General features: G+C 47.4%; 1 protein-coding gene across 2 annotated transcripts in view; it reads left to right on the top strand.

The window, feature by feature from the left end:
- LRFN2 (leucine rich repeat and fibronectin type III domain containing 2) overlaps positions 1-23,798 on the top strand; it is a 1,526,854-nt gene that overhangs the window by 778,835 nt on the left and 724,221 nt on the right. The window lies entirely within an intron of this gene.

Here is a 23,798-nt window from a genome sequence, read left to right as displayed (position 1 = left end):
ACTAACATGTACTGTACATGGTGGCTGCGTCATCCTGACTATATTGCATTGACAGACCGCTGTAACAAGTGCTTCCTACGTGCAGATGTTTGCAGGAGGTGGCCACCGGCAATTCTTTTTGTGGACTGGAAAGTTGTGCGAGAGAGTGAGAGAGAGAGAGATACAAGGGCAAAAATGTGAGAAAAAGGATGGACAAGAAAGATAGGGAAACAACTGCAAAGGGGAAAATTAGGGATAAAACAAGAACACGCAGAAGTGAAATAGAGACAGGAAAGGTAGTATGGTGGAAGAAAGAAGCATGAGGTGGAATCAAGACTAGCCAGGCTTTGTATTCGGCAACCATCACATTGCAGCGGGCTCCACAGAAAAACTCTGGGCCCTGCACTTGTTGAATAAAGTAAGCATTTGGTTTAAAGACAAGCTTGTACTCACCAACTATGGACGTCAAAAACCATGCAATTGTGTGTTCAGCATCTCATGTTTGAGTTGCTCATGGAATAATAAAAATGTTGTCCGAATATTGATTTGCTGTCTTGTGAGATCAGGCAAATACTATATACAATATAAAAAGAGCCCCAAAATATTAACAAGATTGAAGAGGAACTCATACCGGTACCTGCCCTTCATCAATACAAAATGTCTGCTCCTATTAGTTTGGTGCCTCTTGATTGATTGGGAGTATTACGCAAGTGACCAATGGAGAACAGGCAGAGAGTGAGGCCTGCGGATTATAGGGTAAAAATGGAAAGGGGCGACCACTCGGTCCCCCCGAACGTATGGTTGGGGGCCCGGATCCCCCCGGGAAGCCATTTTGGGCGGGGGGCGTGTCTCGGCTGGTATGCCCGAAGCGGCGTAGCCGGTGCGCGCCTTTTCCCGCCCAAGAAGGGTTGTCCTAGACACCTACACCGTTGGCCACGCCCCGCAGGCATACCGGAGGAGGGTACACGCCCTCCCGAAGAGGAATAAAAGGAGCAGCAACCCGAAGAAGCATCCTCTTGTTCCTGTGCTTGGAAGCTGCACCCTCTCGTTGCACGTGAGCCCTCGACGGAACAAGGAGCAATTTTTGAGAACTTGTAATTTTTGTGTTTCTCTTTTAGTGATTCCGAACCTTCGGATCCAGGACCGCGTTGAGCAGCAAGGGTCGAACATCAGACAACGATGCCTGGCAAGAAGGCCGGAAAGAACTCGGGGACTGACCAGATGCTCCGCATGCTGATAAAAGATATGGCGAGCATGAAAAAGCAGATGGCGGCAATGAACAATACGGGCAGACCGAAGAAAGTCATAGGACCAGCATTGCCGGGAGTCGTCCCCGCTGGGAGAGGTAAAAGGGCCAGGAATAGGGCGGCAGGGGGGGAGGTCCCAGTTCCCGAGTCACCCCCGGCAAGCCCGGTTAGTCCAGTTGAGGCCCCGGTACCGATCCCGGACGCGGGCCAACCGATTCCGGTAGTAGTTACGCCCACCAACGAGGAGGATATGCCTCCGGAGTTGGCCGCCCAGTTGGCCGCATGGCTTGGCAAAAACACAGGGGGCGCTGCTGCACCTGGAGACACGGCCGAAGAGGCCAAGTTGCTAATGAAGCAGTTGCGGCAATCGCGAGATGCTGCGAAGGCGAATCTCCCTCTTGTCCCCCCACAGGTTCCCTCGGAAGGACCGACGGCTGGCGGTGGAAAATCAGCTGGACCAGCTATGGAGTCGGGTAAGCAGCCATTGCCAATGGCAAAGGAGGGGTCTTTACCCTCAAGAAGGGAAAAAGTAGTCCAACATATTCCGCTGGCCACGAAAGAAATGATTTGGGCTGATAAGTATGCGAATATGTTTTCTCTCCTGACTGACCATCACGAGATAGAGTATGTTAAAGCTCAGAAGGATTTGTGGCACCCGAGTGTGTGGCGCGCAAAAATGGCGGGGTTCAGGGTTGATGAGACGATCTCAAATTGGGCCAAGGCCTTTGCGATGTTTACTGCAGTCATGGGGGAACGTAAGCCCGAGGTTTTGACCGAATTGGCCTGCTATCAGGCACGTATAATGGATTTCTATGAAACATATGAGGGCGATGAATGGAGGGGTTATGATAGTAAGTTTCGTAAGGCCAAGGAGCACGATTCATCTCTGACGTGGGACTGTCTCGACTCCATCTCTTGGCAGAAGCAGCTCTTGCCGGGCACGACGAAGTCGTCTTCGCTTGGCGGGAACGGGTCGGCGCCCTCCCGCCATCAATCGGCGGCGCACTTCGGAGCAGCCCCCGCTGGTGACCACCAACCGAGGAGTGGTGGGAGTGGGGGTAGAAAAGGGGTCTGCTGGAATTTTAACAGAGGCAAGTGCACGAGGCCACAAGGGACATGTAAGTTTAGGCATGAGTGTGCAGGGTGCGGACATTCTTCACACCCTGAGAGTTCGTGCAGAGCCAAGAATGGTGATACCGGGGGTAGAGGAGGTGCCAAACAGGTCTAATATCGACCACGGGGTACCACTACCAACCCCCGTAGATATCATGGCAATGATCCCCTGGCTAAACGAATACCCTGATCATGTCTCCGCTGGGGTGTTGCGGGACGGCTTCTCGTATGGTTTCCACATCCCGGCGGGGGATTTTCGGGGGGAATCACTGTGTAAAAACCAACTGTCCGTTCAGCAGAACCCGGGGTAGTAGAAAGAAAGATTGCAAAGGAAGTTGCCCGTGGCCGGGTCGCCGGCCCATATAGGCACCCGCCAGTCACTAATTTCATTTGTTCACCGTTGGGAGTACCCAGGTGAGTTTAGGTTGATTCATAACTTGTCGGCTCCTAGGGGTTTTTCGGTGAATGATGCAATTGACCCAGGAGTTTGTTTGGTACGGTACGCATCCTTCGATGAGGCCGTTGCCATGTTAAATCGCCTGGGGCCCGGGGCGCTGATGGCGAAGTCAGATATCGAGTCAGCGTTCCGGTTGCTCCCGGTACACCCACGGGATCAGCGTCTGTTAGGTTTTGTGTTTCAAGGATGCTACTATATGGATAGATGTATGCCAATGGGTTGCTCCATCTCTTGTGCTTATTTCGAGAAATTCAGTTGTTTTCTGCAATGGGCTTTCACTAAAGCTACGGGCTATACCCAGGTTATGCACTACCTAGATGATTTTTTGTTCCTGGGGGCAGCCGGTGACACAGAATGTGAGCAGGCGTTACAGGGATTTTGCACTCTCATGAAGCGGTTCGGCGTGCCATTGGCACCGGGGAAGACGGTGGGGCCTTCTACATCGCTCGAGTTTCTTGGAATTGAGCTCGATTCGGTGGAGGGATGCTTCCGTTTGCCAAGGGACAAAGTAGCGAAATTCAGGGCCTCTTTGGAACTATGCATTAGCAAAGAGAAAGTTACTCTCCATCAGTTACAGCAAGCAGTGGGCCAGCTTAACTTTGCCCTTAGAGTGATACCAATGGCCCGCCCCTTTTCCCGCTCTATTGCACAAGCCATGGTTGGTCTCAAGGAAGGGCACCACCGCACAAGACTGTCTGCAGAGGTTCGCCAGGATATGCGCATATGGTTGGCATTCCTGGCGGATTTCAACGGTCGAGTGGTGTGGGGAAAGCCACCAGCGTCCTCGGACGAGCTGGGTTTGTGGACCGACTCGGCAGGGAGTGTAGGATTAGGCGCCATCTTTGGTAATCGATGGTCGGCGCAGACATGGCCGGCATGGTGGCACACCAGTGGGCTCACAGGTAACATTGGGTTTCTTGAGTTGTTCCCCATCTTTGTGGCTCTGAGGACATGGCCGGAAGAGTTTCGTGATCGCTCAGTGGTGTTTTGGTCCGACAACATGACCGTAGTCGAATGCATAAATAATCAGGCAGCACGCTGCAAGTGGATACTGAGATTACTGAAAGAAATTGTACTACTTTGCATGAGACTGAACGTGCAATTTAGGGCGAGGCATGTGCCGGGTGTGCTGAACCATGCGGCTGATGCACTTTCTCGTTCCCACATGCAGGCATTCAGGGGTTATCTAACTTCTGCGGACCTAGTGGCGGCACCATTCCCCGAAGCACTCTGGTTACTCGGTGCCCCGGATTACAGGACCTCGTGGGAGCAAGCCTAGCCCCCAGAACATGGAAGGCATACGAAGGAGCGTTTCGTTCCTATTGTGCATTTTTGGGTCCAGCGTGAGGGGACAAATGGGGGCAGGAGGAGTATGTCCTAAAGTTTTTAGTAGCACTACACAGGGCAGGCCGATCAGCGGCAACGGCCAATAGGCACCGGGCCGCCATTGCATTCATGGCGCAGGCGCATGGCATCAGGGACCCCACATCGTCCTTTTTGGTGAGGAAGGCCCTGCGTGGTTGGCAACGCCTGGAGGGTCGTAGAGTAGACAAAAGACGCCCGATTGGGTTAGAAAGGTTGTCCCTGCTGATGTCGGTACTCCCCGCGACATGTTCCTCCCAGTACGAGGCAGTGCTGTTCCGGGCCGCTTTCGCATTAGCGTTCCATGGGGCTATGCGGGTGAGTGAGCTGGTTGCAAAAAATAAGAAGGATGTGGAGGGAGGTCTGTGTCGAGAACACATTTTGATCAAGGGTGATTCAATGGTGGTCACAATAGCCAGGTCCAAGACCGATCAGGGTGCTATGGGAGACAGTATTGTTGTCCAGCGCATGCGAGGGTCCCCGGGGTGCCCGGTGAAGTGCGTTGAAGAATATTTAGCGCAAAGGGCGGAAGTATGGGGGGGAAGCTTGCTGAGACACATTGACGCCACCCCACTGACAAGGTTTCAGTTTCAGCGGGTGCTAACAATGGCAATCGCAGCGGCGGGCTTGGACCCGTGCGATTTCGGGACCCATTCCTTTAGGATAGGGGCTGCTACGGAGGCTACAGCCAGGGGTCAGAGTGTTGAAGAGGTGAAACAATTGGGACGATGGTCCTCGAACTGTTATAAAAGGTATGTGCGGTTGCACATGTTGTGAAGCCAATGTCATGCACTCACGCTTCTTGTCTTCTGTTTGGTTTACAGTTTCGCGAGCATGCTATGCGGGGCGGACTGAGCAGTTGACCCGACACCTGGGGACCAGCGGTCAGAGATCACCGGCTGTGGAAAGAGTGGTGTGGGTCTTGGGCCACTCATACGTGAGGCGGGCCGGGGACGTATTCAAAGCAGGTGACATGATTCACGCAGCTGGGGAATACGGGTACAGGGTGACCTTCCACGGAAGGGGCGAGCTCTGTATTGACCAGTTTCAATGTTTTGTCGAGGGACTGCTAGGGCGGACAAGGTCACCACCGTCTGTAATCAAAGTACACCTGGGAGGCAATGATTTGGTGACACTCGGGCGGCGAGTACTACTCGAGCGAGTTCTGTCTACTGTTAGCTGGTTGGCGAGGAGGATCCCGGGGTGCACGATAGCATGGTCCCACATGATTCCCAGGAAGGTGTGGCGGGGGGGCTCTCGGTATCAGCACTGAACCATTCAGTAAAGAAAGTCAATAACAAGCTTGGTAGGTTGTTTCGCTCGGCGCAGTTACACTGTATTCCACATGGATGTATTCGGGGGGAGCACATGTATCTCGAAGATGGGGTCCATTTGTCCCGGGAGGGGAATGTCTTACTCATAGGAGACTTCATAGCATGGTTAAAGGGTTTGTAAAAAGCATGACCTTTAGTAGGAGTTGGGGGGGGTCCGGATAGCCGGTCAACTATCCGGCCTGTGGCGGTAAGGTCATGATCGGTGAGCAGTAATTTCAAGGTCCCTAGAGGGGGAGCGCCACCCAATATGGATGGGAGCGCCTGGGGGGAGGCGGCCATTGGCCCCTCACACGGGGAGGCGGCACCCACTAAGTATGGGGTCGCCTAAGGGAAGGCGGTCATAGGCCCCTCCCAGGGGAGGAGGCGGCTAGATGCCCCTCCTACAGGAATTTCCCGGGGCCAGGATATCCGCGACGGCGGATGTGATGAACAGTGTAGGGTGGGAGGGGGGTCCACGCTACCTTCTAGACACCTCACACGAGTCCTCGGACGACCACTAAGATGGCGTCGAGTTAAATGGGGGGGCCCCCGCAAAGACAAGGGAAATTGGAGTTGGCACAGAGGTACAGTCCTCTGTGCGTCCGCCCCTCACACCGTGAGGGGGGAGTTCTGGTAGTAGGGATCTGACACCGGTTGCGACCTTGCCGTTGGCCCGTAATGCTAGGATGTACAATTTTTAGAAAGTATGCATTTGCAGGATGTTTAGACTCGGCTAGGAAAACCTTTGCATTAGAGATTTGTTAAGGTTAGCCAATGAACGTGTCTGCATCGTAATGTAATAAATGAAAATTGTACATGATATGAAACTGTTATTTTAATGTTTTAATTTTGTTTCATATTTTAATAAATACGGCCGGGAGGGTAACTCCCTCCCGCCTTCCAAAAGTTCAGAACTGCGTCCGTCTTCCCATCCTTGGGGATTGTGTTGGGAGGGGGTGACAGGCATCCCGGCCATATGGAAAGGGGCGACCACTCGGTCCCCCCGAACGTATGGTTGGGGGCCCGGATCCCCCCGGGAAGCCATTTTGGGCAGGGGGCGTGTCTCGGCTGGTATGCCCGAAGCGGCGTAGCCGGGGCGCGACTTTTCCCGCCCTAGAAGGGTTGTCCTAGACACCTACACCGTTGGCCACGCCCCGTAGGCGTACCGGAGGAGGGTACACGCCCTCCCGAAGAGGAATAAAAGGAGCAGCAATCCGAAGAAGCATCCTCTTGTTCCTGTGCTTGGAAGCTGCACCCTCTCGTTGCACGTGAGCCCTCGACGGAACAAGGAGCAATTTTTGACCCACCCACCAGCCCCTTATGGCAAACGTTAGTACTGCAGTGAAATTGATCTGCTTTGATAATGTCTTTTCTCTCCTGGTTTAGTGGTTAATAAAAATGTCAATGTTGGTATTGCAATAAAATGATTTGCTTCATAACATTTTCTTCCTTAGTAGAGCGGAGTATAACAGTCTAGTTGAAGGTAAATCCGCAATGTGAAGTTGATTTTCTTTCTTAAATAGGTTAATAAAACGTCATATTTATTTTTTGGCGGGCGGTAAGGTCATGATCGGTGAGCAGTAATTTCAAGGTCCCTAGAGGGGGGGCGCCACCCATTATGGATGGGAGCGCCCGGGGGGAGGCGGCCATTGGCCCCTCACACGGGGAGGCGGCACCCACTAAGTATGGGGTCGCCTAAGGGAAGGCGGTCATAGGCCCCTCCCAGGGGAGGAGGCGGCTAGATGCCCCTCCTACAGGAATTTCCCGGGGCCAGGATATCCGCGACGGCGGATGTGATGAACAGTGTGGGGTGGGAGGGGGGTCCATGCTACCTTCTAGACACCTCACACGAGTCCTCGGACGACCACTAAGATGGCGTCGAGTTAAATAGGGGGCCCCCGCAAAGACAAGGGAAATTGGAGTTGGCACAGAGGTACAGTCCTCTGTGCGCCCGCCCCTCACACCGTGAGGGGGGAGTTCTGGTAGTAGGGATCTGACACCGGTTGCGACCTTGCCGTTGGCCCGTAATGCTAGGATGTACAATTTTTAGAAAGTATGCATTTGCAGGATGTTTAGACTCGGCTAGGAAAACCTTTGTATTAGAGATTTGTTAAGGTTAGCCAATGAACGTGTCTGCATCGTAATGTAATAAATGAAAATTGTACATGATATGAAACTGTTATTTTAATGTTTTAATTTTGTTTCATATTTTAATAAATACGTCCGGGAGGGTAACTCCCTCCCGCCTTCCAAAAGTTCAGAACTGCGTCCGTCTTCCCATCCTTGGGGATTGTGTTGGGAGGGGGTGACAGGCATCCCGGCCATAGTAGCTTTGGGATTAAGAAGGTCTCGCATTGTTGGCCAGACCCTGAAATGAGTGTTTTAGAGCTAGTGCCTAGTTTGAGTCAAGCACAAATAGCGCTAAACGCTGTATTAGTACAGTTTCATGTCTCAAGATGAGCCCTGGTGGAAGGTGCCTATACTAAACGTAAAATATAAATAAATATGCATACAAAATAGGTACAAAGACTATTTTCGGAAGGTTACTGAACCTTTTACAGAACAAAGGTATACATTAGGTGCAAAACATGTCACTTAAGTGCCCCACATTGGGGTTGTAAGTGCTCTAAAAGTGTTGCAAAACAATACAAATGGTGTTGGCGCTAGGTGGTTTTGCACCCTCTACACCTTATGAAACCAAGGCACTTATGTATCAACATATTGCCCCAAAGTCCCACAACGGGTAAAAACCCTCTGACACACAATGACCTCAAGTACCTATTAGAAGTAGTTTGTGTTGAGTAAGTATCAAAAGTTGTAAACATTTTAGTAGGCTGTAGGAGAAGCGGTGTTGCAGAGCTGTGCTCCCCCTACCCTAAAAAAATGACTGTTCATTTACTGGTGTACATCAGAATCGGGCAAGTATAACAGTTTGTTTTCAACAATGCATATAAATGTTTGGCAAACATTACGTTTATGACATTGTTATGTGGGTAGTAGAATAGTGATATAATCAATGGAAAAATATAGAAATTGTGACTTAAAAGGCCTTCTAACTAAAAAGTCCTTCTAAATCGGTTTTCATTGCCATAATATGAAAGTAGAAGCCAGTTGCCTTCTCAGCCCTGGAATTAAACATGACTCAGCATTCCAAGAATCATAAACAAATTTAAAAAATAGGGTGGAGAATAAACTATTGATGAGTTATGTACAGATTTACAGACAAGTGCCTGTCATTTACAGTAACAGTGCAGGAAATGTAAGGGTTACAAGCAAAACATCACTTTGTTTGCTTAAGCACTCACCTAGAATTAAAATATTGCATTTTTGGGATCTTGTAGAAAAGGTTGGCAGCACCACTCCTAGAAGCCCTTGAGCATCTTCTCGGGCTTGTCAGTTGTTTGTATGGGGCCAATGGTAAAAACTGCATAGGGGCCCCACTCCTTCCAATTTTATAGGTGACGATGCACTTGATACTAAATCTGAAAAATGTGTTCCGGGGAAATTGAAAACATGTCAGCTACAGTATGTAATCCATATAATGGTTACCTCGCCATTAATAAACAAAAAAGGAGGGTTTGCTTTGTAATCAATAAATATATGTTGCAGCATGAGCACAGCCCCATGCCTATAGCATGATGTGCCCTTTGCCCTCCTGTGAGGGCCGAGCTGGGCTCTATTCTATATATTAAATAAGAGAAAGAGGAGCGTTAAGAAAGTATTACTTAAGATATGAGTGCCTTCATTCGGAACGTAAGAGTTAGAATGCTGCCTGCCAAATAAAGGTGGTTAAATGGCATTTTCTGCACAAATGTTTTGCTGATTTACTATTTCATAGCCCAGAAAAAGCTTCTACATGTTACTTTTACCTGCAGCTTTTTTTCGGAAGCTTTGAAAAATGCATGTCTCTCTCTCGAGCCCCTTGAGAATAACTAATTTTGAAACAAAATTTCCCGAGTGTAAGAATGATATTGGAAAGTTAAACTTCAGCTACGTAGGAACGTACTCTGCTATTGACGTGGGGAAAACAAGGGGATATTGCAGGCCGCTATAACGAGTGGGGGGTCAGCAACACTTCAGGGGGCCCGTCATGACTACCGGGGTGCAACCCAAGGCCAATGAATATTTGTTCAATATGGGAGACATTCCGCAAGGGGTCCCCATCAATTTGTGTTACCCCACTGAGGCGAAGCCGCCTCAGCGACTGTGTTCTCCAGAGTCACCTGGACAGCAGGACTGTGTGTCCAGCTGTGGATTCCGTTCATACCACATCAATATTCAGATATTCCGCGATGCGAGTCCACAGGCACATGTGAATGTTGTGCTTGCCATTTTTGTTCTCATCTAAAACAATGAAGACAAATAGTCCCAGCCTATCTATCTCATGATCACTTCAGAGCACCAAGTACAAGGCCAGTGATTTCCGCAGGTAAGATGAGATCACAGACTCAGAATTCCGCCTCTAGGTGGCGCCAGATTACAAGAACAGCCAAGAAAACGTCCTTCTCGATCAGCGTCAGGGAGCGCTCCAGGAGCAAAATGCGGTTTGGGCCGGAGTGCTGAAAATCCATGCACAGTTCGTGACTAGATACAATGGCTTGCTCTCAATATAACTGTAATCAAGCACATAAGGTGATACGTATGAGATAGGAAGGACAGATATGTGGAATAATTTATAAAGAGGGCAAACAAAATCCCGGTGAAAAAATGTAATGTAAACTGAACTGAACTGAAGTGACGCAGCATTTGAAACCCTTAAAATACTAAGGGGCAGATTTATGTTAACTGGCGCATCCCGAGGGATGCGCCAGTTAACGTGCGCTACAGTGCGCCACAGCTCCGCCACCCATGGTGCGCCGCATTTATAATGCGGCGCACCATGGTGCTAAAACGGCACAGATGCGTCACGCATCTGTGCCGGAAATGTGGCGCATCGCTGGAGTTGCGTCGCAAGCCCGACACAGCTCCAGCAAGGCTCGGGGGTGCACCATCTGCACAATCCTGCGTCAAGACCTACGCCTGCTTCAAGCAGGCGCAGGGTTTTGACGCAGCATTGCCCTGAAAGTGACTGAGTGAAATCTCATAGATTTCATTCAGCCACTTTCAGGAGGCGTTCCTGCGCAGGAACGCCTCCTTATGGCGCAGTGCTTTAAAACGTGACGCATCTCCTAGATGCGTCACGTTGTAAATAGGGCGCATTGTTTGCGCCGCAGTTGATTCAAAAAAAGTGACGCAATTGCGGCGCAAAGAGGCGCAACAGCCTCATAAATCTGCCCCTATGGAGGGTGCCATTCCCAGCCAAACAAACACCAATAGGGCTTTTATATCCTAAAATGTTGTGGACGGGAGGCATAATTTAAATGAAGATTCTACTTTGTTTTCTAACTGTTTGGCACTTTGGGGTCGATCCCGTAAGCAGAGACGTGTTCACAGGTTTTGCCCCTGAAGGTATATACAGGTGTTCAAATGTAGGAGGACACCAAACTGGGATGAACTAGCTTCCACACTGTCATTTATTTTTAAAATATTTCCAATGCGAGTTATTTTTAAAGGAGAGAAGAGGAGTGTGTAGTCAAGTAGAGTCGAATCTGCTCTTTGAGATCTGAATTCCCTGCACAATGCGCTCTTGAATCTTTTTTGTGTGACTAAAGCTGTCATTTTAATTATTCCACTGAGGAGAAATGTGTGAACATATTTCAAATGTTTGCCTTTTTCTGAATACATATTACATCTTTTACGCGGGTAAATAATTAACATTGTGAAGCCTTGTCTGATACATAAAACATTCCTCTACGGTTGAGAAGAAAGCAATTTTCCCAAAAGAGGAATTAAACTGCTCCAACTGGCGGGACATTTTAAAGGAATGCAAGCTGAACGTGGCTGTCACTGGCCCATGCTGCTGCTGCTGCACACAGAGATTGACAGATTGCAAACCCTTCCATATGAGGATCCTGTCACTGTCTGATCAGGGACAGCCAGTGAATGCTGATGTCAATCTGCTTACAATTCCACCTCCAAACAGCACAACAGTAAGGAAAGCATTTGATTTCGGAGGGGCAAATGCACCACTCAAATCCAAAAAGCGCAAAGGTAGGGAAGTGTTGGACTATAGAAGTGTATAATTTAATAATACAACTCCAATCTATCCAAATCTAAGAAAAAGTTTGGATTTGAGAGGGGTTAGATTTACTATTCCCACTCCAAACAGGACAAAAGCAGGGAAAGCATTTGATTTCGGAGGGAAACAATTCACTATTCACAACTCGACACAGTGCAAAAGTAGGGAAGGTGTGGAAGAGTGAGATGTTAATTTTGCAATTCGTACTGCAGTCTAAATAAGAGTAGGAAATGTACTTGACATTACATATAGAACTGACATCATAAATGTAAAAAATAATTTTATATATATATATATATATATATATATATATATATATGTATATATATATATATATATATATGTATATGTATATGTATATATATATATATATATATATATATATATATATCACCTACTGGCGGTCGCCAGTAGGTAGTTATAGTTAGGATTATTTTCAAAAGAAAATCTCAACATTCTATTGTGAATAACTTTGGTGCCGGTTGAGGAATCTGCCTGAAAATTTCCTCAAATTTGCCTCGCGGCGCTCCGGTCCTTCCCTGCAAGTTTGGGGGGGATTCGTCAAGCGGGGGCCGAGGAAAAAGGGGGGGTCCCAAAATGTGTTTTCCCCATGTTAATTTACATAGGGCGGTCGACCTCAATTTTAGCCCGAACGGCTAAATGGATTTCCACCAAACTTGGCAAAATTGTAGGGACTGGTAGCCTGATGTGCCTTTCTATGTCTCAAGATATGTGCTTCAGTGAATTTTGAGTAATTTAGGTTAAAAAAAAAAGATATATCTATAAGCGCGCCCCGGTACGTGCACCAGGGCGCTAACTAGCGCGCTACGCGAGTTCGCACGCGGAAAGCTGATTAGCTCTCGGGTGTCTGTCAACATTCCAAACAGTCCGGAGCGGCCGCCATCTTGTGTCTCGGTAGGATCGAGACACAAGAGGTGGCAAAAACAAAGGGGGAAATGACCATAAGGGGGCAGAGTAGACCCCCCCTGACCCCCTTGGTTTGATGATGGGGCTATAAAAAGGCCCCGCGGGGCAAAAAACTATTTTATTTTTTTTGATTTGCGCGGGGGGAGCGTACCATGGGGAAAAAAGAATGATAGAGTTTTAAAAAAATGTAGCCTTTTTTTATAATTTGGAGGTAGTTCTAAAAAGAACTGTTTTTCTTCTTTTTGTTGTTTTATATTTTTTTAATGTTTTTTTGAACATTTTGTACTTTTTTTGGCTTTTATGAACTAATTTATGTTTTTTGTTATTTTTTATGGGGAGAAACAAAAAACAGAGAATTGAAAACGGCTCAAGTGAAGCAAAAAAAAATCAGGAAAAAATTATGGATTTTTGGGGCATTTGTGGTTGTCACCAGCACGGTTGATGAGCGTTATGCTTTGCTCACCATAGGTGATGGTCTTACCACAAAAATGGAAAGGGGCGACCATTCGGTCCCCCCGAACGTATGGCTGAGTACCACGAGCCCCCCGGGAAGCCATTTTTGGGCGGGAGGCGAGCCTCGGCTGGTATGCCCGAAGCGGCGTAGCCGGGGCGCGCTTTTTCCCGCCCTAGAGTGGGCTGGCCTAGACACTGACGCGGACGGCCACGCCCTAGGGGCAGGCAGGGGCGGGTTTTACGCCCGCCCTGAAGACGGATAAAAGGAGCAACAAGCCAAGAACGCATCCTCTTGTTCCTGTGCTCTGAAGCTGCACCCCCTCGCTGCACGTGAGCTCGAGACGGAACGAAGAGCCAATTTTGAAAGTGGTAATCTTTCTTGTTTGTCTTACAGATACTCTGTTGGAGAATGCCTAAGAAAGTTGGAAAGCGAATGACTACCGACCAGATGCTTCGTGTTCTTATGAAGGAGGTGACCGACCTAAAGAAACGAATGGCGGAGAAAGATGGGGAAGAGGGGCCGAAACGTCCGTTGGCTGGAGCAGCTCCGGGAGGAAAAGGCAAGAGGCCCAGAAGGGGAGCAGCTGGAGGGGACATCCTGGTTCCCTGTGCCCCTCTCCAAGAGCCAACTCCGGTGCCGGCGGAGGGGAATCCGATTCCCGTGGTGGTCACCCCCGTGTCCGGGGAGGATATGCCGCCCGAGCTGGCAGCACAATTAGCAGCGTGGTTGGGTAAAAATAACGAGGGCACCACGGCTGACGACGCACGGTTTTTGGTGAGGCAACTGCGGGAAACAAGGGAGGCGGCGAAGGCAGCGTCGCCGGTTATCACGCCGGCCGCTGCAGGAGGAAAGCCACCTGGGACAGGCTCAGCCGCAGATACAGCTTCTGGTTCAGGTAAGCGGCCATTGCCGATTGCGAGGGATGAGTCTGCCCCGTCACGCAGGGAAAAGTTGGGTCAACATGTCCCTCTAGCTATTAAGGAGAAGATGTGGGCAGATGAGTATGTAAACATCTTCTCGTTGCTTACCGATCATTACGAGATGGAATATGTTAAGAGCCAAAAGGAGCTCATGCATCCGGGTGTTTGGCGTGCAAAGATGGCCGCCTTCAAGGTAAATGAAAACATTGGCAATTGGGGCAAGGCGTGGGGGATTTTTACATCCATCCTGGGCGAACGTAGGCCCGAATTGCTGTCTGAATTGCCGATTTATCAGTCACGGATCATGGGGTATTCTGTGTCACATGGGGGCAATCAGTGGTTCTGTTACGATAATATTTTCAGGAAAGCGAAAGAACATGATAAAAACTTAACTTGGGATTGTTACGATTCTGTGTCATGGTCAAAAATGGCGGATACTGGTATGTTGAATTTGCCATTGGTAGGGAGTAGTGTGGGTGAGTCCTCCCGCCAATATTCTGGGACCCCCTTTCGATCAGGCGCAAGTAACGAATACCACTCCAGGCCGAACGGCACCACAGGTAAAAAGGGGAGTTGTTGGAATTTTAACAGGGGAAAATGTACAAGGCCCCAGGGGACATGCAAATTTAGGCACGAATGTAGTGGGTGCGGGCAAGCGTCCCATCCTGAGTCCATGTGCAGAGCCAAAACGGGTGATAACGGGGCTAGAGGAGGCGCCAAACAGGTCTGAAATAGTCCGAGGGGCGCCTTTATCTACTCCGATTGATACCATGGCAATGATTCCTTGGCTCAGCGAATACCCGGATCACGCTTCCGCTGGGGTGTTGCGGAACGGGTTTTCATATGGTTTCCGCATCCCAGTGGGGGAGTTTCAGGGTTTAGCGAAATGTAAAAACCAAATATCAGTCTTGCAGCACACGACCGTGGTACAGGAGAAGATTGGGAAAGAGGTGGCTCGAGGTCGAGTCGCCGGTCCGTTTAACGTACCACCGGTTGCTAACTTGGTTTGTTCTCCTCTAGGGGTGGTCCCCAAGAAGGACCCGGGTGAGTTTCGGCTGATACATAATTTGTCGGCCCCACGTGGTCTTTCCGTAAACGATGCGATAGACCCGGCTGTGTGTTCAGTACGGTATGCATCTTTCGATGAGGCCGTCGCCATATTGAATCGCCTAGGGCCCGGTGCGCTGATGGCGAAATCTGATATTGAGTCAGCGTTCCGGTTGCTCCCGGTACATCCAGACGATCAGCGTCTTCTTGGTTTCATGTTTCAGGGACACTATTACATGGATAGATGTATGCCAATGGGGTGCTCTATATCTTGTTCCTATTTCGAGCAGTTCAGTTGTTTCCTGCAATGGGTCTTCACAAGGAAGACGGGGTTTCATCAGGTTATGCATTATCTCGATGACTTTCTGTTTCTAGGGGCAGCCGGGGATCCGGAATGTGGTCAGGCTTTGAATGAATTTTGTGTCTTAATGAATGATTTTGGTGTGCCATTGGCACCCGGTAAGACGGTGGGTCCTTCGACTTGCCTCGAGTTTCTGGGGATCGAGCTCGACTCGGATGAGGGTTGTTTTCGTTTACCAAGAGAAAAAGTGCTAAGGTTCAGGGCATCCCTGGAGACGTGTCTCAGTCAGTCTAAGGTTAAGTTGCAGCAATTACAACAATTGGTGGGACAGCTGAATTTTGCCCTGAGAGTAATACCGATGGCCCGCCCCTTTTCCCGCTCGATTGCTCAGGCCATGGTCGGCCTGAGGGAGGGTCATCATCGCACAAGGCTCTCGGCCGAGGTTCGTCAGGACATGCGCATTTGGTTGGCATTTCTGGCGGATTTCAATGGCCGAGTTGTCTGGAACAAACCGGCGGTGTCCTCCGAGGAGCTGGGGCTGTGGACAGATTCAGCAGGGAGCATTGGTTTTGGTGCCATCTTTGGCACACAATGGTCAGCTCAGAAATGGCCGTTATGGTGGCATGAGGGTGGGTTGACGAGTAACATTGCTTTTCTTGAACTGTTCCCCATTCTGGTGGCCCTGAAAACTTGGCCCGAGGGGTTCAGAGATCACTCTGTGGTATTCTGGTCTGATAACATGACCGTGGTTGAGTGTATCAATAGCCAGGCGGCACGATGCAAATGGATCCTGAGGCTGCTCAAAGAAATTGTCTTGTTGTGTATGCAATTGAATGTCCTATTTAAGGCAAGACATGTGCCGGGGGTGATGAACCAAGCGGCTGATGCGCTTTCTCGTTTCCGTATGCAGGCCTTCTGGGGTTTTCTGCCCACAGCGGACCCGGTGGCGGCACCCTTCCCCAAAGCTCTCTGGTCTCTCGGTGCCCCGAACTACGAAACCTCGTGGGAGAGAGTTTAGCACCCAGGACAAGGAAGGCATATGAAGGGGCGTTCCGTTCCTATTTGGCCTTTTTGGGGACTGCTGGAGGCGAGCTTTGGGGCCAGGAGGAGTGGGTAGTAAATTTCCTGCTGTCTTTACATCAGGCAGGCAAATCTGTGGCTACTGCCCAGAGGCATCGGGCAGCCATTTCCTTTGTGGCAAGGGCTTATGGGATCCAGGACCGACAGCGTCTTTCGTTGTACAAAAAGCGCTACGTGGGTGGCAACGCCTTGAGGGTCGCAGAGTAGATGAAAGGCGCCCGATAGGTCTGGATAGGCTGGCCCTGTTATTATCTGTACTCCCTTCAACGTGTTCATCCCAGTATGAAACAGTGTTATTTCGAGCCGCTTTTGCGCTGGCATTCCATGGGGCTATGCGGGTAAGCGAACTAGTGGCGAGGAACAAGCGGGATGTGACGGGGGGACTGTGCCGAGAGCACGTTCAGGTCAGAGGGGAGACAATGTCCATCTCGTTTGTCAGGTCCAAGACCGACCAGGGTGCGAGGGGGGACTGCATAATCATACAAAGGATTCCCGGGTCCTCCATGTGCCCGGTAAGTTGCGTAGAGGAATATTTAGCGCGAAGGGTGGCATCATGGGGGGGGACCTTGTTGAGACACGCTGACACCACCCCACTGACGAGGTTTCAGTTTCAGCGGGTGCTTGCGATGTCGATTTCCGCTGCGGGCTTGAACCCCAGCGAGTTTGGGACCCATTCCTTTCGGATAGGGGCTGCTACAGAGGCTACAGCCAGGGGTCTGAATGTCGAACAAGTTAAACGTGTGGGGCGTTGGTCCTCGAACTGTTATAAAAGGTATGTGCGGTTGCACATGTTGTGAAGCTGTAATGATGTACTCACGCTTCTTGTTTTTGTTTGGTTTTCAGTTGCGCAAGCCTACGAGGCGGGGCGGACTGTGCAGTCGACCCAACACCGGGTCAGCGGTCAGACATCACCGGCTGTGAAAAAGGAGGTGTGGGTCGTGGGCCACTCATACGTGAGGCGGGCCGCGGACGTATTCAAAGCGGGTGACATGATTCACGTGGCTGGGGAATACGGGTACAGTGTGTCCTTCTACGGAAAGGGCGGGCTCTGTATTGACCAGTTTCAATCATTTTTTGAGGGTTTGTTAGGGCGGACGAGGTCACCGCCGGCTATAGTCATAGTACATCTTGGGGGCAACGATTTGGTGTCCACTGGTAGACGACTACTTCTTGAGGCAATGCTTTCCACTGTAAGTTGGTTAGCGAGAAGAGTTCCAGGGTGCACGATCGCATGGTCCCATATGATCCCGCGAAAAGTATGGCGGGGGGCTCTTTCAGTTGCCGCTCTGAATCATTCAGTAAGGAAGATTAATAATAAAGTGAGTCGATTGTTCCGTTCAAGTACACTGCATTCTATTTCGCATGGTTGTATTAAAGGGGACAGTATGTATTCGGGTGATGGTGTTCATTTGTCCCGGGTGGGCAACGAGTTACTCATAGGAGACCTGATAGCTTGGCTGGGGACTTTAAGACATGACCTTTAGGTAGGAGTGTGTGGGGGGTCCGGATAGCCGGTCAACTATCCGGCCTGTGGCGGTAAGGTCATGATCGGTGAGCACTAATTGGTAGATCCCTATGAGTGGGTGTCACCCATTACGGATGGGAGCGCTCGAGGGAGGTGGCCATTGGCCCCTCAACGGGTAGGCGGTCCCTTCTAAGGATGGGACGCCGAAAGGAAAGGAAAGGCGGTCAAGGCCCCTTCCTGGGTAGGAGGGGCTACAGCCCCCTCCTGGGAAATTTCCCGGGGCCAGGATATCTGCGACGGCAGATGTGGTAAGTTGTGTGGGGTTTGGGAGGGGGTCTACGCTACCTTCTAGATACCTCACACGAGTCCTCGGACGACCTTTAAGTGGCGCCGAGTTTATTGGGGCCCCCGTCAAGTCAAGGGAAATTGGTAGTTGCACTTGAGGTACACCTCTGTGCGGTCGCCCCTCATAAGTGAGGGGGATATTTCTGGTTTAGGGATCTTGACACCGGTTACGACCTTGCCGTTGGCCCTTAAACGTTAGGATGTACAATTTCAAAATTTCAAGTTAATGTTTTGTAGAATGTTAGTTCGGCTAGGAGAACCTTTGTATTAGAGAATATGTTAAGGTTAGCCAAACATCGCAATGTGGTAATGAAATTGTACATAATATGAAACTGTTATTTTAATGTTTTAATTTTGTTTCATATTTTAATAAATACGGCCGGGAGGGTCACTCCCTCCCGTCTTCCAAAAGTTCAGAACTGTTTCCGGTTTCCCATCCTTGGGGAGTGTGTTGAGAGGGGGTGGCGGGTATCTCGGCCATATGGAAAGGGGCGACTATTCGGTCCCCCCGAATGTATGGCTGAGTACCACGAGCCCCCCGGGAAGCCATTTTTGGGCGGGAGGCGAGCCTCGGCTGGTATGCCCGAAGCGGCGTAGCCGGGGCGCGCTTTTTCCCGCCCTAGAGTGGGCTGGCCTAGACACTGACGCGGACGGCCACGCCCTAGGGGCAGGCAGGGGCGGGTTTTACGCCCGCCCTTAAGACGGATAAAAGGAGCAACAAGCCAAGAACGCATCCTCTTGTTCTTGTGCTCTGAAGCTGCACCCCCTCGCTGCACGTGAGCTCGAGACGGAACGAAGAGCCAATTTTGACCCACCCACCAGCCCCTGAGGACAGCCAGTTGTTTTGAATAAAGTTTTGATGTGGTGATTCTATTTCTTGCATGTGATGGTGATTGTCGTATTATTTTGAGTATGCAATAAAGAATGGTCAGCTACAGTATGTTTTGTGAATAAAGTAATTCTGCACTAGTAATGATCAGTGATCATACGTGAAATGTTTATGGTTGTTGGTAATTGAGTGATTTTAGTTAAAATTGTCGTATTTATTTTTTGGTCGGGCGGTAAGGTCATGATCGGTGAGCACTAATTGGTAGATCCCTATGAGTGGGCGTCACCCATTACGGATGGGAGCGCTCGAGGGAGGTGGCCATTGGCCCCTCAACGGGTAGGCGGTCCCTTCTAAGGATGGGACGCCGAAAGGAAAGGAAAGGCGGTCAAGGCCCCTTCCTGGGTAGGAGGGGCTACAGCCCCCTCCTGGGGAATTTCCCGGGGCCAGGATATCTGCGACGGCAGATGTGGTAAGTTGTGTGGGGTTTGGGAGGGGGTCTACGCTACCTTCTAGATACCTCACACGAGTCCTCGGACGACCTTTAAGTGGCGCCGAGTTTATTGGGGCCCCCGTCAAGTCAAGGGAAATTGGTAGTTGCACTTGAGGTACACCTCTGTGCGGTCGCCCCTCATAAGTGAGGGGGATATTTCTGGTTTAGGGATCTTGACACCGGTTACGACCTTGCCGTTGGCCCTTAAACGTTAGGATGTACAATTTCAAAATTTCAAGTTAATGTTTTGTAGAATGTTAGTTCGGCTAGGAGAACCTTTGTATTAGAGAATATGTTAAGGTTAGCCAAACATCGCAATGTGGTAATGAAATTGTACATAATATGAAACTGTTATTTTAATGTTTTAATTTTGTTTCATATTTTAATAAATACGGCCGGGAGGGTCCAAAAGTTCAGAACTGTTTCCGGTTTCCCATCCTTGGGGAGTGTGTTGAGAGGGGGTGGCGGGTATCTCGGCCATAATACAAGAGATCTTGTATTGCCCAAACTTTGATTGAATGCTTGGGACCATCTCCCTTGTCTCTGGTCCCAATGGAGTGGGTTGCTTTCTTTTGGAGGTCCTGGGTGAAGATTGGGGAGGGTAACTGGCAAGTTCTCTCACCTCTGTGGCAGCATAGTTGTTGGGATGCTTGCGCTGCATGTGCCGAATCATGGTGTTATTGCCAAATGAATATTTCTTATTAGGGTTAGGGGGGGCGCGTCGCGTAAGCGCGTCGGATGCTTACGTTGCGCGATCGTATTCGCTCGAGTGCTTCCGGGTACGCTTACGCCGTGCGTATCACGAGGACGCGGCTATGCGATACGTCACGATGATGTTTTCGTTCACGACAATAGCGCTAATGGGACGCTCACCGGTGCGCGCCGAAAAACTGCTCTTTCCAGCGCACCAGGGCAAAAAAAATAATAGTATTATATTATTATACAATATAGGATTCATTATATAAAATATTACATTTCATAGGTTTGAGGCCCAATAAATAGTTAGGAATTAGCATTTTAAAAACCTATGAAATTCACTGAAAAAACCATAGGTTTCACACCAGTTATAGTTAGCTGGAAATTTTACTGACATAAAACCATAGAAATTCCAACGTTATAGTTAGTTGGGCTCACTATAACAAGCGCGCCTGCAATGCACTGCTGATGATGTCACATATTACATCACTCATGACATCGTCAGTGACATCACTCATGACATCACTTATGACACCCTCCTTGTGACAGAGTGACAGACCTCCTTTTAGTGTAATGTAACCCTTGAAACACATATTCAAAAATAGAAATAACATTTTCAAAAAAATGGAGATACCCATACCAGTTACAACAGCCAATTCAGTAATTCCACCATCTATATACACATCCACTCATTCACCAACAGTTCTATATAGTCACTCATACATATACTCACTCATCATATGTAGTGATACATCTATACATCCTGTGATACACCGACAGTCATCCAAAGGTTACTCACACACATACTCACACATGCAAATAAACTATTGAGCATCCATTTATTTGCATATACAACTACATACACACTACCTCCTTACTTCTAAGGAAACTTACACATACTTACTCTCTTTAACAATCACTTATAGAAACACATACTTATTTAAACAGGAACTCTTACAATATCTTACTCTCACATATACTCACTTATATACATCAAAACTCACATACACTAGATTAAAATATATGTCGTTACTAAAAAACACGATAGTGAGACAGTCATTCACTCACTAACACACACATATACACACTCATCCACCATACAGTCCTGCACATATGCTGTCTTAAAAACACATACAAACAGTGAGTCAGTCACCAACCCATGCAGCCACTTATCCATAAAGTGAAACACTGATACATATATTTCAATATTTAAAAGTTACTCGCTAATATATGTATTCAATAAGATACACTTAATAAGGCAGTTAACCAATCATTTTTTTTAAAAAAAACATCCATTTACACACTTATTTAACCATTTATTCTTCCATCAACCTTTACAAATACATATATAAAACATATTGATTTTTCATAAAGACACACATTCACTGGCTGGTGTCATCAGTGATGTCATGAGTGATGTCACTGACGATGTCATGAGTGATGTAATAGGTGACGTCATCAGCAGTGCATTGCAGGCGTGCTTGTTATAGTGAGTCCAACTAACTATAACGTTGGAATTTCTATGGTTTTATGTCAGTAAAATTTCCAGCTAACTACAACTGTTGTGAAACCTATGGGTTTTTCAGTGAATATATATATATATATATATATATATATATATATATATATATATATATATTCAAAAATACTGGTTCTGCACCTCCAATATCGGCGAACAGAAAACCACGGTCTGACGCGTTTCGGGCGGATGCCCTTGCTCATATATATATAAATTTCAAAAGTCAGTTTTCCCCTGCATGCCGCTCACCTGCCCTTACAGTGCCTGCCGTGGTAGTGAAAGCCAACATTATATACAGATTCAGACCACAAAAGGAAAGAGGCGGCACACCAAATGGAACCGTGAAGATTTATTGCTCAGTAACAACGCGTTTCAGCCGCAAAGGCATTTGTCAAGTTACCAGGAAGTGGACGTATATGTTCTCTCTACACTTGTGTAGATCCAGAGAAGGGTGTAAAAGCGTGCCTGTACTACTTACACCGATTACCATTAGACAGATTAAATCACAACCTGATGTTAAAACAAATGATGCTCTTTTGTCTGTAAGAAAATATTTTTCTTTTTGACAAAACACTTTATCGCCAACCATTTGGGACTGCAATGGGCACTTGTTTTGCCCCCAGCCTGGCAAACCTTCTCCTGGGCTGGTGGGAAGAACAGGTGGTATGGTCAGACACACTAGAGAAGTACACAGATCACATCCCATTATGTCTCAGATACATCGATGATCTTTTATCATCTGGGATGGTGGCTATGACTTGGCAACTTAATTAATCGATTTACTATCAACCAATGATTTGAATTTGAGCTTTACACATTTCATCAGCAACAAATTATGTGATTTCCTAGATATTATAGTCACGGTAGACAATATTAAACTGACCACGACTCTCTTTAAAAAAGAAACTGCAGGGAATACCATCCTGCATGCGCGCAGTCACCATCCACCATCCCTCACTAACAGCATACCGTATGGGGAGCTGCTGCGGGCACGCAGAAACTGTAGCAATGACAAATTTCAGGGAGGAGAGCACCAAGATGATGCACAGGTTCAAACAACGTGGCTATCCAGACCAGGTGGTCAAAGTATGTATTCCATATTTTAAATAATAAAACATATTAAATATTGCTTTGAAAATCAATCATAAATTGTTTATTACTTATTATGGTTTTTACATTTCCACCTTAGACCCTTACAAACATTGTAGCCCACAATTAAAATGCAATTAAAATAAATAAGCACTCCATAATTTACATATTCAAATTCAATAAAAGGATTAGTTTACAAATAATAGTTAATTATTACTTACCCTACACCCCTAAAAAACTAGCATCCCACAACTATAATATCAGTAAAATAAATCAGTATTGATTATTTTACATAATAAAAAATGTATTAAACAATTCATTAAACAATAATAGGGAATTTTTAATTAATTATTACTTAATTAACTTCCCATCTTAGAAAACCATGTAGCCTGTAACTAAAATATAATTAAAATAAATGTTCCATATTTGCATATTAAAAATTCAATAAATAACACATTTACAAATAATAATTTAGTTAATTAGTAATTACTTAATTAATTTCACACCCTGTACCCCTTCAAACCTAGCATCCCACAAGTAAAATAACAGTAAAATAAATAAGAATTCCAGGTTTTACCTAATTAAAAATTGGTTAATTCATTAATTAACAATTAATAATTTACCATTATTACTTAATTAGCATCTCAGCATATACCCCTACAAAACCTACCAGTGCACAAATAGCATATAATAAAAGATAATAATAATGACATAATTTACATATCAGTCATATAATTAAATAAAATGTATTAAATAATTTATAATTAATTATCACCTTATCAACTTCACACTCTGTACCCCATAAACCCAAGAACATGTTAAGACACTATAAATGACTATAAAAATTAAATACAAAATTCTAAGTCAATTAAAATTATAAACTGTATTTAAAAGGATAATAAAATGTACATAATCAATAGTAACACATAAAATAATATAGCACTAAAACACATTCATATAATTAAAAAAACAATATTTTTAACCATATAATAATAAAAACATTGGTATTATTGAAAACTAATATTCTGGTCAACGATATTTGTGCAT

Source organism: Lissotriton vulgaris, chromosome 6, assembly GCF_964263255.1.
Source record: "Lissotriton vulgaris chromosome 6, aLisVul1.2, whole genome shotgun sequence".
In the NCBI taxonomy this organism is placed as follows: domain Eukaryota; kingdom Metazoa; phylum Chordata; class Amphibia; order Caudata; family Salamandridae; genus Lissotriton; species Lissotriton vulgaris.
Note: the sequence above shows the minus strand (reverse complement) of the source record. Positions and strands in the feature narration are given on the sequence as shown.